This window comes from Argopecten irradians, chromosome 3 (assembly GCF_041381155.1).
Source record: "Argopecten irradians isolate NY chromosome 3, Ai_NY, whole genome shotgun sequence".
In the NCBI taxonomy this organism is placed as follows: Eukaryota; Metazoa; Mollusca; class Bivalvia; order Pectinida; family Pectinidae; genus Argopecten; species Argopecten irradians.
The window spans coordinates 53,180,088-53,191,768 of NC_091136.1; positions in this window are offsets into that span (position 1 = coordinate 53,180,088).

The following is an 11,681-nucleotide window of genomic DNA, read 5'->3' on the forward strand; positions in this document are numbered from 1 at the left end:
CTATAGACCAATTTTCATTGAGATCAGAGAGTGAAACCTGAAAACAGGAAGTGGGCCAGCTAAAAGTAAGAAAATTTGCCCTTTTGGGGCCCCACCCCTCAGCCCCTAGAGGTCGGACCAGGCTCATTTATATAAAATATGATTGTCCTTCCCCAATGATGTTTAACACCAAATATAAATGAAATCCATCCAAGGATGAAGGAGGAGTAGGATTTTAAAGCTTAAAATAAGAAAGTTTGCCCTTTTGGGGCCCCATCCCTCAGCCCCTAGGGGTCGGACCAGGCTCATTTATATAAAACATGATTGTCCTTGCCCAATGATGTTTCACACTAAATATAAATGAAATCCATCCAAGGATGAAGGAGGAGTAGAATTTTAAAGCTTAAAATAAGATAATTTGCCCTTTTGGGGCCCCACCCCTCAGCCCCTAGGGGTCAGACCTATCTCAAATATATACAAGAGGCCCATGGGCCTTAACGGTCATCTGACTCATGGCACAAAACAACAAAGTCACAGTATAAAGTATTGGTTAACGATTAATATAAACAATACAAGGAACTCCTTAGTTGAATATGTAAGTTTCTGAAAAAGGTAAATGTCATTTGTTGAACAAACTTGGTAGCCCTTCATCCAAATATGGTCGAAACCCATTCAAGGATTAATATAAGGAGGAGTCAGATTTTAAAGCCAAATTTCAGCAAAGCTCCCATTTTGGACCTCGGTCATACTATCCCCATGGGTCTTACCTCGGTCCTTTATAAAATATGATTGTCCTTACCTAAAGTTCCCCCTTCTGAAGCAATTAAAACCACTATAGACCAATTTTCATTAAGATCGGAGACTGAAACCTTAAAACAGGAAGTGGGCCAGCGGCCATCTTGGAATACCAAAATCTTTAAGAAATTTTTTGCATGTTGTTCGGCATCAATTAAAACCCCTATAGACCAATTTTCATTGAGATCGGAGACTGAAACCTTAAAACAGGAAGTGGGACAGCGACCATCTTGGAATACCAAAATCTTTACGAAAATGTTTGCATGTTGTTCGGCATCAATTAAAACCCCTATAGACCAATTTTCATTGAGATCGGAGACTGAAACCTTAAAACAGGAAGTGGGCCAGCGGCCATCTTGGAATACCAAAATCTTTACGAAAATGTTTGCATGTTGTTCGGCATCAATTAAAACCCCTATAGACCAATTTTCATTGAGATCGGAGACTGAAACCTTAAAACAGGAAGTGAGCCAGCTAAAATTAAGAAAATTTGCCCTTTTGGGGCCCCACCCCTCAGTTCCTAGGGTTCATACCAGACTCATTTATATAAAATATAATTGTGTTTCCCCAATGATGCTTCACACCAAATATGGATAAAATTCATCCAAGGATGGAGGAGGAGTAGGATTTTAAAGCTAAAATTAAGAAAATTTCCCCATTTGGGGCCCCACCTCTCAGCCCCTAGGGGTCGGACCAGGCTCATTCATATCAAATATGATTGTCCGTCCCCAATGATGTTTCACACCAAATATGGATGAAATCCATCCAAGGATGAAGGAGGAGTAGGATTTTAAAGCTAAAATTAAGAAAATTTGCCCATTTGGGGCCCCACCCCTAAGCCCCTAGGGGTTGGACCACGCTCATTTACATCAAATATGATTATCCTTCCCCAATAATGTTTTACACTAAATATAGATGAAATCCATCCAAGGAAGGAGGAGTAGGATTTTAAAGCTAAAATTAAGAAAATTTGCCCTTTGGGGGCCCCACCCCTCAGCCCCTAGGGGTTGGACCACGCTCATTTATATAAAATATGATTGTCCGTCCCAAATGATGTTTCACACCAAATATGGATGAAATCCATCCAAGGATGAAGGAGAAGTAGGATTTTAAAGCTAAAATTAAGAAAATTTGCCTTTTTGGGGCCCTACCCCTCAGCCCCTAGGGGTCGGACCAGGCTCATTTATATAAAATATGATTGTCCATCCCAAATGATGTTTCACACCAAATATGGATGAAATCCATCCAAGGATGAAGGAGGAGTAGGATTTTAAAGCTTAAATTAAGAAAATTTGCCCTTTTGGGGCCCCACCCCTCAACCCCTAGGGGTCGGACCAAGCTCATTTTATATAAAATATGATTGTCCTTCATCAATAATGTTTCACACCAAATATGGATGAAATCCATCCAAGGATAAAGGAGGAGTAGGATTTTAAAGCTAAAATAAGAAAATTTGCCCTTTTGGGGCCCCACCCCTCAGCCCCTAGGGGTCGGACCAGGCTCATTTATATAAAATATGATTGTCCTTCCCCAATGATGTTTCAAACTAAATATGGATGAAATCCATCCAAGGATGAAGGAGGAGTAGGATTTTAAAGCTAAAATTAAGAAAATTTGCCCTTTTGTGGCCCCGCCCCTCTGACCCTAGGGGTCGGACCAGGCTCATTTATATAAAATATGATTGTCCTTCCCTAATGAAGTTTCACACCAAATATGGATGAAATCCATCCAAGGATGAAGGAGGAGTAGGATTTTAAAGCTAAAATTAAGAAAATTTGCCCTTTTGAGGCCCTGCCCCTCTGACCCTAGGGGTCGGACCAGGCTCATTTATATAAAATATGATTGTCCTTCCCCAATGAAGTTTCACACCAAATATGGATGAAATCCATCCAAGGATGAAGGAGGAGTAGGATTTTAAAGCTTAAAATAAGAAAATTTGCCCTTTTGGTGCCCCACCCCTCAGCCCCTAGGGGTCGGACCAGGCTCATTTATATAAAATATGATTGTCCTTCCCTAATGATGCTTCAAACCAAATATGGATGAAATCCATCAAAGGATGAAGGAGGAGTAGGCTTTTGTATAAATAGTCTTACGCACGACGCACGGCGCACGGCGCACGGCGGACGGCGGACGGCGCACGACGACGGACGAAACACGATGACAATAGGTCATCCTGACCTTCGGTCAGATGACCTAAAAATATAAATGTCCTTACCTAATGATGTTTCACACTAAATATGGATGAAATCCATCAAAGGATGAAGGAGGAGTAGGAATTTAAAGCTAAAATAAGAAAATTTGCCCTTTTGGGGCCACACCCCTCAGCCCCTAGGGGTCGGACCAGGCTCATTTATATAAAATATGATTTTCCTTCCCCAATGATGTTTCAAACCAAATATGGAAGAAATCCATCCAAGGATGAAGGAGGAGTAGGATTTTAAAGCTAAAATTAAGAAAATTTGCCCTTTTGGGGCCTCGCCCTCTGACCCTAGGGGTCGGACCAGGCTCATTTATATAAAATATGATTGTCCTCTCCTAATGAAGTTTCACACCAAATAATGGATGAAATCCATCCAAGGATGAAGGAGGAGTAGGATTTTAAAGCTAAAATTAAGAAAATTTGCCCTTTTGGTGCCCCACCTCTCAGCCCCTAGGGGTCGGACCAGGCTCATTTATATAAAATATGATTGTCCTTCCCTAATGAAGTTTCACACCAAATATGGATGAAATCCATCCAAGGATGAAGGAGGAGTAGGAATTTAAAGCTAAAATAAGAAAATTTGCCTTTTTGGGTCCCACCCCTCAGCCCCTAGGGATCGGACCAGGCTCATTTATATAAAATATGATTGTCCTTCCCAAATGATGTTTCAAACCAAATATGGATGAAATCCATCCAAGGTTAAAGGAGGAGTAGGATTTTAAAGCTAAAATTAAGAAAATTTGCCCTTTTGGGGCCCCGCCCCTCTGACCCTAGGGGTCGGACCAGGCTCATTTATATAAAATATGATTGTCCTTCCCTAATGAAGTTTCGCACCAAATATGGATGAAATCCATCCAAGGATGAAGGAGGAGTAGGATTTTAAAGCTAAAATTAAGAAAATTTGCCCTTTTGAGGCCCTGCCCCTCTGACCCTAGGGGTCGGACCAAGCTCATTTATATAAAATATGATTGTCCTTCCCTAATAAAGTTTCACACCAAATATGGATGAAATCCATCAAAGGATGAAGGAGGAGTAGGATTTTAAAGCTTAAAATAAGAAAATTTGCCCTTTTGGTGCCCCACCTCTCAGCCCCTAGGGGTCGGACCAGGCTCATTTATATAAAATATGATTGTCCTTCCCCAATGATGTTTCAAACCAAATATGGATGAAATCCATCAAAGAATGAAGGAGGAGTAGGCTTTTGTATAAATAGTCTTACGCACGACGCACGGCGGACGGCGCACGACGACGGACGAAACGCGATGACAATAGGTCATCCTGACCTTCGGTCAGATGACCTAAAAACCTCCTGACCTATCGACCCTATTTTTTTGGCCAATTTAATTCCAATGACATTTATTTTGGCCTTAAGAATTTTTTGAAGTTGTTGGTTATAAACATTACTGTAATAACATGGTCGGCATCTTGATATTTCTTATCAATCCAGTTGTGCATACATTGCTCAAGGGTGGCTGACGAACATGGCACACCACATTTCCAGTGGTATACAATCCAAAATCATACAACTGTTTTATTATTATTTAATAATGATGGCCATGAAGGTAAGCATTAAACTCAGTGTTAACAGTATGAAAAAGCCCAGGATTCAACCCATTCTACTCCCCATTTATACCAATGATAGATTTTTTTTCTCAGATTTTCAGGCTTACCTGTATGTCCAAATAATGATAATAAAATTATTAATTAATTGACATTCTGCTGACAAGATAATTACTTGAAATATTAAGTTAAATTTTTCTTCATTTCTGTACATGGAAATAAATATGTTGCAATTGTTATGAAGAACTAAAATATTTAATGTTGTTACCATGGCATTTTAATAGTTCTGTTTACATATTTCATAAAAACACCAAACTTAATTCATATGTACATCAATAAATGATAAGCTTATTTTCCCTCTATCGACACCAGGAGGCATATGAATTTTAATTGATTGATTGCACAGAAAAAGGTAGTCTTGTAGAGTGTTACTGTAGAGTGAATCAGCTCCTTTCTGTTGGAAGGGAGCTTATTTGTCTACTCCTCTCAATAATATACAAATAAATGTTGAAATGTAACTTCATTAGATTTTATCATCTTTGTGCTGTTAAGGCTTCCATGCCTTCAACCTTCGTCCATTGGAATTCATGGATTCGTTGGGCAATGCGCTGAATCACCTTGAATTGTTTTTGTAAACAATTCTTTGTACATGTCAACTGGAAAACAAAAAAGGTATGTCTTATATTTTTGAACCACATTTACCTTGTAGTATAAAACAAGAGATCCCAGAGGGATCTTGGCGCCCACCAAAGAATGATCTATATCTGACAAAGGAAAGATGGATCTTTTCTCTACTTTTTAAACTTTTTCAAACATACTACATATAAAATTTGAGACCGATCGCTTCAGTACCTTTTGAGAAATAGCGGTAACAAACTTCAACTATCAAAATCCAAGATGACTCCTTGGCGGCCATCTTGTTGATCAATCGGTCCCAAATCACAATATGCACAACTAAGGCCCTAGGGGAACCTACATATGAATTTTGAGACAGATCCCTTCAGTACTTTCTGAGAAATAGCGATAACAAACTTTGAATAACAAAGTCCAAGATGGCTGCCTGGCGGCCATCTTGTTAACCGATCGGTCCCAAAATGCAATATGCACAACTAGATCCCTAGGGGAACCTACATATGAAATTTGAGACAGATCCCTTCAGTACTAGCTGAGAAATAGCCATAACAAACTTTAACTATCGAAATCCAAGATGGCGGCCTGGCGGCCATCTTGTTCACCGATTGGTCCAAAAATGCAATATGCACAACAAGGGCCCTAGGGGGTCCTACATATTAAATTTGAGAAAGATCCCTTCAGCACTTTTTGAGAAATGGGGATATCAAACCTTAACTATCAAAATCCAAGATGGCCGCCGCCTGGCGGCCATCTTGTTTTTCCTATCAGCCTAAAGATCTGTATGGCACAAATAGAGACCAAGGGTAACCTCCATGTGAAGTTTGAACAAAATTCCTTCAGTAGTTCTCAAGAAATATTGATAACAAACTTCAACTGCCAAAATCAAAGATGGCTGCCTGGCGGCCATCTTGTTTTTTCCGATCAGCCTCAAAATCTGTATGGCACAACTAGGGACCAAGGGTAACCTCCATGTGAAGTTTGAACAAAATCCCTTCAGTAGTTCTCAAGAAATATCGATAACAAACTTCAACTGCCAAAATCAAAGATGGCTGCCTGGTGGCTATCTTGTTTTTCCGATCAGCCTCAAAATCTCTATGGCACAACTAGGGACCAAGGGTAACCTCCATGTGAAGTTTGAACAAAATCCCTTTAGTAGTTCTCAAGAAATATCGATAACAAACTTCAACTGCCAAAATCAAAGATGGCTGCCTGGCGGCCATCTTGTTTTTTCGATCAGCCTCAAAATCTGTATGGCACAAATATGGACCAAGGGGACCCTCCATGTGAAGTTTGAACAAAATCCCTGCAGCAGTTTTTAAGAAATAGTGATAACAAGCATTGTTTACGGACGGACCACGGACGCAGGGCGATTTGAATAGCCCACCATCTGATGATGGTGGGCTAAAAATTTACGACAGTAAAGAAAGAAAATAAACAAATTAATTACACCTGACAAAACAAAACTGTTACAGTGTAGTAATCATTATAAAGAAACTCCAGATTGATTCTGATGATATTCCTTGTAATGCTAAAGTAAATAGAAATACAAATGTCTTTGAAATTACACAATTGACAATTAAAGCATAACATTCTGAAACACATTTAACTTGTGTACTCAAATAAAATCCAACAACCAACCTTAACTCAATCCCCCCTGAACATTCATAATGAACTGGAATGTTCCAGTCTTTGAATCAGAATAGCTCAAATGTGTCTTTATGAGTGACTGCTGAGTAACCATTAGATAATACATGTGTCTTTATGAGTGACTGCTGAGTTACCATTAGATAATACTACATGTGTCTTTATGAGTGACTGTTGAGTTACCATTAGAGAATACTACATGTGTCTTTATGAGTGACTGCTGAGTTACCATTAGATAATACTACATGTGTCTTTATGAGTGACTGCTGAGTTACCATTAGATAATACTACATGTGTCTTTATGAGTGACTGCTGAGTTACCATTAGATAATACTACATGTGTCTTTATGAGTGACTGCTGAGTTACCATTAGATAATACTACATGTGTCTTTATGAGTGACTGCTGAGTTACCATTAGATAATACTACATGTATCTTTATGAGTGACTGCTGAGTTACCATTAGATAATACTACATGTGCCTTTATGAGTGACTGCTGAGTTACTATTAGATAATACTACATGTGTCTTTATGAGTGACTGCTGAGTTACCATTAGATAATACTACATGTGTCTTTATGAGTGACTGCTGAGTTACCATTAGATAATACTACATGTGTCTTTATGAGTGACTGCTGAGTTACCATTAGATAATACTACATGTGTCTTTATGAGTGACTGCTGAGTTACCATTAGATAATACTACATGTGTCTTTATGAGTGACTGCTGAGTTACCATTAGATAATACTACATGTGTCTTTATGAGTGACTGCTGAGTTACCATTAGATAATACTACTATGTGTCTTTATGAGTGACTGCTGAGTTACCATTAGATAATACTACATACATGTATAACTATAATACTGGTATCTATAGATCTATTACAAATGTGTCTTTATGAGTGACTGTTGAGTTACCATTAGATAATACTACATGTATAACCATAATACTGGTATCTATAGATCTATTACAAATGTGTCTTTATGAGTGACTGCTGAGTTACCATTAGATAATACTACATGTATAACTATAATACTGGTATCTATAGATCTATTACAAATGTGTCTTTATGAGTGACTGCTGAGTTACCATTAGATAATACTACATGTAAAACTATAATACTGGTATCTATAGATCTATTACAAAGTGTCTTTTAATGAGTGACTGCTGAGTTACCATTAGATAATACTAACATGTATAACTATGCTATGTACTGTATGTCTTTATAGAACTATTAGATATGTTTGACATGATTACAAAGATCTCAGTAATTTGTCAAATGGCTTTATCTTTGAGGAAACAAAATAATATTTTTTAACTTATATATACTAACGACACAAAATGCACTTCTGGTTTATAATATTGCATTTTTTAAAAACGTGGTAAAATTGGTCTTTTTCATGGTTTCAAAAATCATATTAAGGATGTATTCTTCTGAGGTTTTGGTCCCGTTGAAGTCTCGTTTCAACATAGACCAAAGAAGTTATGAGATTTTCAAATATAATTTATCAGTATCTGTAGCAAGTTGCCAGATGCAAATTTTGTCAAAAAATTACATTTCTATTTTTAGTAGATTTTTTTATACGGGGATTTTAAGAAATGGCCCATTTGGCGGCCATTTTGAAATTGTGTCTTTTTTTGCTTCAAGTAGAGCCACAGTTTTACCATTTTTTACTGAAATTGTTTTTTACTTAAATCAATACTGCGCCAGCTTTTTTAGCTGTATTTAGCTAATTTTTGTTGCAAATCGTTACTAGGTTCGTAGTAATTAAAATATTTAGCATTAATATGTGAAACGATACACTTTTGTGACTTTATTTTTACATTTAATGGTAATTTGGGCACTTTTATTTTTTACTCTAAAATAATGAAAAATAACAAAAATTCAAATGGGGCAAAAAAGTAAGCACACGGACCCCCAATTTTTCTTCCTGATTTAGAAAGAACAACCGTTTCCCTATTGATATGCAAAATAATAACAAAAGTTTAATACCAGAACTTTTTTTATAAAGGGTTAAATTTGGCAAAAATGGCTGAAAATGGTGCATTTGGTAGCACAAAATTAAGGGGTAGGGGTAGCATAAGTTGTTATTCTGAGAAAATATATTAGTCTAATTGATCAAAACTGGTATATTTTTAAAGAAGACTACTAGAAAATGAATTCTACAAACATTCATACATGTCAAACACCTCATTAGGAAATTATGGCTTTAATCTCCATCTTATATGGTCAAAACGCCAAAATTCCCATAAAATCCAATATTTTGTCAACTAGGTGTCTTTGAGTGACAAAAGCTCAAAAACGAGCACACGGACATATGTTTTTTCTTTCATTTTCTTTTATGGTATGAACTCCTTTTTCCAAAAATCTATATGAGAAAAAAAGTTTAATACAAGAAAATTTTGACTTCTCAGAGGTGTACATATTAATCTTGGCAATTGGTCATATCAAAACCATGATATAATGTTTAAACTTTTTATTGATGCAGAAATATCATGTTGAAAAGAACTTAAAAGTAGTTAGCCAAGGGAAAATGCCTATAAATGAAGGTTCCTCTGCCTGTCAACAAAGACAAAGAAGGAGTTTCCAATCTCTATATATATATATGTTTTTGAGCTGAGTTATCATCCACATGTGGACTTCACAAGACTATAATTATAAATACAGCAGTTTTATAATGAAAGTCAGCTTTGAGGAAAAGATTGATAGCTGTTAATGGAGCATGCTTTCATTAACAATCACAGGTATATGATCTTGCATATATGTAATTAGTTATAGAGTTAAACTGGATTCTATAGACTGTTCAATATATCCAAATTTTTTCAAATATTTTACAATGAAATTGAGTGACAATAATGTAAATGTACTTATTTTAGCACAGTCAAATTTATTTTAGCGTAAATGGCAAAAACTGCAAATAATAATTTATTAGTGCATTTATTAATTAGCATGATTCGATGGGTCAATACTGGAAAAAAACTTTTAAAAGTGCTGTACATTATTTAGTGCTTCAAAAACAGTATGAAAGGCGCAAAAATACCACTACTGCTAAAATACAGCTAAGTATGTTTACAGTAGTTACTAGGCCTACTGCTAAAATACAGCTAAGTATGTTTACAGTAGTTAGTATGACATAAACCATGTATTGGTAAATTATGCTTGGCTAGAGACATTCTGTACTGATCAGAATTATAATGGGGTATGTCGATGTGAAGATATACCTGTGTAGATTCATTTGGTGTCTGCATCATACTGGCCTCTTGAGCAGCCATGACATTTATTCTTTCAACTTAACCTAGAACAACAATGAAACATCATTTATTTTCATGATACCATAAGACTAAGCTTATCTGCAAACATACATGCTAGATTCTATCATGATATTGTTGGAATTCTCATGGAAGGAACCATGTTCGGTCAAAGTGACGGCGTCAGTGACCTATGCCTAATGCAAGTCTTTTGTCCGTCACTGACCGTTAAAGATGCTCCACCGCTGAAAAAGCATAAACGGTACCCATCATTTGAGCAATAACTGATGTATAATTGTGTTTATATATGTCTAATTCACATAAAAATGCATATAAAATATTTCATTTCGCTTTAGGTGCATGCACAATAAGTACTTAATTCCATTTAGAGTATAGAGTATAGTGCCATGGATTTTTTTGGGATGCAATTAATTATTTTTAGTATTTTTACTTTTAAATTAAAATAAGAAGCTCAAACTTTTCAATGGTGGTTATGTTGTAAATTAACTAACTTTTGTAACTGAAGAAAAATACTAATTTGTCTGCTCCTGTTTTTGATAGAAAAAAATACCCTTTGTCGGCTGTTGAGCATCTTTAACTTTTCCATGTGGACACAATAATTTGAGTGAATATTCATGGAGCTTAATATTGAACTTATGTATGCAGAATTGGTAAGATTTCTGACCTATTCGACAGTAACTTATTGTACTTTGTAATAATAATTATTATTAGACCTTAATTTGTGAACACATATAGTACCTAAGTATCTACTGAGTTTTATAAACTTTGTATACAGCCTACTAAGTATTAATAATACGAATAATTTCAAAAATCAGAATTATCCGACAGTAATTCTATTTCTTATTTGTATTAGTTATTGTCCTTAGCAATTGTGAACACTATAATTCGTGTACATATTTGAAACTTTATATGCAGAATAAGATCCGCTTCTATTCTACTTGTAATTATTCTTATCGAATATTATTATATAGTTAGGCCTAAGCGTTTCATTATATTCAATTTGGGCATCAAATATCTTTTAAGGGCTTAAGCAAGTCTTATCTATGCTTGAACTGTTGCCCTTTTTATAGGCCTAGTGCTATATCGACTTTATATATGCTTTCGTCTTCTGGCAGCTCAGGTCCAATGATAGCTTACATGTAACGTTACATGTGAGCACAAATGTTATGTAGCATTCGTGTTTCTGATGAACACCGTGTCACGGCATTTACGTAGGATCTTTTCCGTTTATACATCAATTGAAAACCGAAGAAAAGGAAAAAGTTTTGCTATGTGCACATGGTAAAAAAAAATTGCGGAACTGTATTGTAACCATGAAAAGATGACATACGCACGTGGGTTCAAATAAAAGTCAAGCACAGACACATACACCGCCAGAAATAGGTTTATACCAAATTTCTAATGTCGCAAATGCAAAGATGATTCAACGAATAACATATTTAACTTTTTTTTAATTTATCCGTGTAATTATTATATGTCTTTAATAAAATGTGAAACTATTATGAATAAAATTAACAGATGTAAAAAGATAAAATATTACAGCAATGAAATTCCGAAGAATCCAGCCAATCAAATTACTCCTTACACGAGACCTTTGGC